The sequence below is a fragment of the Capsicum annuum genome, chromosome 12, assembly GCF_002878395.1.
Source record: "Capsicum annuum cultivar UCD-10X-F1 chromosome 12, UCD10Xv1.1, whole genome shotgun sequence".
Lineage (NCBI taxonomy): Eukaryota > Viridiplantae > Streptophyta > Magnoliopsida > Solanales > Solanaceae > Capsicum > Capsicum annuum.
In genome coordinates, this window is record NC_061122.1 from 173,204,009 (window position 1) to 173,207,342 (window position 3,334).

Consider the following 3,334-nt stretch of genomic DNA (forward strand, 5'->3'; position numbering starts at 1 on the left):
CCCCTACATCCAACTTCAAGAACCTCCAAAGTTCACCATTAATTCTGTAAGTTTATTCAAGATTCCAAGTTCCTAGTTCAAGAACTCCAAGAACCATCATTCAAAGGCACGATTAATATCTCAAAAATGAGTATCGATCTAAAGTTCATCATTCAAGGTATGTGGGGTTTTTCAATAAGAACTCTCTTTCGTTCTTGTGACCAAAAATAATTTTCTTTACAAAGGCATAATTTTTATTTGATTTTTATGAATTGGAAGCATGAACCCATATTTTATGATGATTATTATGAAATCTTGATGTTTATGATTTTGAAAGATGAATTTACATGTGTGGAGATATAAAGCATAAATCTTGAATGATATTTATCATGATTTTGATATTTGGGTCGTGAATCCCCATTGGAAATTGTGTTTTTTGAGAAAGTGTATGTTATAAGTATGTTGATGTTGAATATTTGAGATATTTTGAATGATTTGACCTTTTGGTCTTAATGGAGTTGTTTTGAACTCGAGTGTGAAAGAAATCACAATGTGGTTGATTTTGATAAATGGGAAGCATGATGGCTCCCGATGTATATTTATATATTACTGAAATTGTTTTGTTACTGATGGCTCGCTAGTTTTATTGATTTTTTTAGAGGCTTGTCAGACTAGTATAGATGTTGGGAGTTGACTAATAAGTCATATTTTGTTATCTTTTTGAAAATTTTTTATTCTTGGATGATGATTACTCTATTGATATTTTAGGGTTATTTATGAAAACCCCGTTGATTTGTGTTGAACTGAATGAAAATGGCTCAAAGGGTTAGCTTGGGGCTACTCGTAGCCTTAAGCACCGTGTGATGCTCTAGGACCCATTTTTTGGGGCGTTACATTGAACTTCTCCAAAGCTATTAAATTGAAAATCACTTGCAAAATTAGAAGCTAGGTTAGTAAGAAAATTAACAAGCATAGTACCTTCCTTAAGAAAATGTACTACTGTTACTTAGATGCCACTCATCATAGATCTAATAGAGTTGATCCTATTAGCGTTGCATTACATTGCATATGTATTTTTTGTGTTTCTTTATGTACCCTTAATGTGTACATAGTTTCGATATATATATATACACACGCACACATATATATACATTCGTTTTTAGTTGTTCTATGTCGTTCTAATATTATAGAATTATTAGTGGAGATGGTGCGAGCTATCATTTGGAAACTTTTCTTTTTGCAGGTGACATGATATTAATATCTTCTACTTTTTTATTTTATGCTTTTCTCAATTGACATATAATACCTACTAAGTACAATTGGATCGTACTTACCCCTACTATGATATTTTGGTGTAGATTCTAGCTCGAATATAAGATACGACAACTGATTCATGCTACTCAAAGTGAATACTTTGAGATACTAGCATGTTCTAGAGTTCATAGCTAAATTTGGGACTCTTCTTGTCCTTATCTTATCTGTACTCATTTTTAGAGATGGATTTATATGTTCTGATATTTGATTATTTTCTTAGATGCTCTTGTACTTATAACACCAGATTTTAAGGGTTTTATGTATATTTTATTTCAGTCTTCCTCTATGTATATATATGTGTTGACCTGACTTCATTCTAAAAGTTTCATTTATTTTGTTTAGTTTATATTTTGAATTTTCTTTTCTTTTTATGTATTTGGCTCACCTACTAAGGCTGGGTCTCGGTAGGTGCCACTATGACATTAATTTTAAGGTAGTGACAAATTAGTATCAGAGCGCTAGGTTCACTGGTATCATAAGTGTAAGAGTAGGATATTTAGTGGAGCCTCGCAGATCTGTACCTAACGTTTCTATCTATCTTTAAGAGTCTATAATACATTTATAGGAAAACTTTTCTAATTTGATTCCTTATTGCGTGGGTTATTCATACCCTATATTCTAAACTTACATTCTATTCTTTTTGGCATAGATGATGAGGACTAGGTCTAGAGATACTAGGGATAATGAGCTAATACCCTATTTTAGAGCCTAGTCAAGGGGCATAGTAGGGCTCATGGTTGACCCTGAGGTAGAGGACGGACACAAGGAACTACCCCAGTCAGAGGACATGCTAAGGAGGCATTTCTTAAGCTTGAGGTTGAGTATGTTGAGGGTAACTATCAGTTACGGGGTGTGGGGCCAACTTAGGTCCTATAAAGTTTGGTTAACACACAGTGATATAAGATCTATTAATTTGTCTCTTGAGTCATTTGGATAGTGTTTATTTTAGTGTATCGAGTATTTATCAAACTTCAAGTGGTATTCAACTATTAGTGCCAGCTTCTGCTGATGGTATTCTGACTTTAGGGTAAAACAAATTTTTGTTATACCTCCATGTGTGGATTCACTACCTACTAGACTTACTGTTTCTCCAGTTGCTATGGTCCCATCATGTCTTCTGATAATCAGAAGAGGTTCATCAGCTTGGCTTTTTCCAAGTTTAGTAGTGTGATTGAAGAAAACACATATGTGTTTCTGATTGATTATCCGGAGAGATTCCATAACATTAGATCCCTTAAGTCTCATGGTGGTGCTTATATGACTTATTAATTGACCGATGTGGCTAGATAGTGATGGTGGTCTTTCTCTAATTATAGACCATAGAGTTCGTTCGCTATGTCATGGATCTAATGTTTTAAGGCTTTTCTAGAGAGGTTCGTGCCTAACAGTTTGAGGGATCATATGAGAGATGAGTTTGATCACTTGGAGAAAATCTCCATGTATATTGCTTAGTATGAGGCACTCTTTCCTGCTTTATCTAGGTATTCCTCCACCAGTATCTCTACTGAGTCAAAAAGGATTAAGAAGTTTATCAAAGTATTGAAGGGCCCTTATCAGTTGGATACAACTCAGTTGGTAGTTTTAGGAACTTCTTTTCAGAATATTGTAAAGCATGACAAGTTGATTGAGTCGATTACATAGGCTACTCAGAGAGGCACCAAGAAGGTGCGTTGATAGGGTAAGTTTAGTAGACATGTATCTCGAGTTAGGGATTTCTCTGATAGAAGTTGTTGTGATTATCATGGTATGCCTATTTTGGAAGCTTTATAGGGATTAGGTGGCAAGCCTTTGATTTTTACATCTTTAGTTAGCTAGGTATCGGGTCAGGCAAGTGACGGTTTTAGTTTCAGTTCATTGGGCCCGAGAGGTCATCCTAATTCTTTTAGGACTCCACATATTATGTCAGACAACACTTGTTATATATGTCCTGGGGTTGGTCATTTGGCAAATGACCGTCCTCAATGTGTACTTAGTCCTTCCTAGTAGGGTTCTTCGCTTCAGTTTTTCCCTACTCTTATTTCTGCCATCAGAAATGATTCAC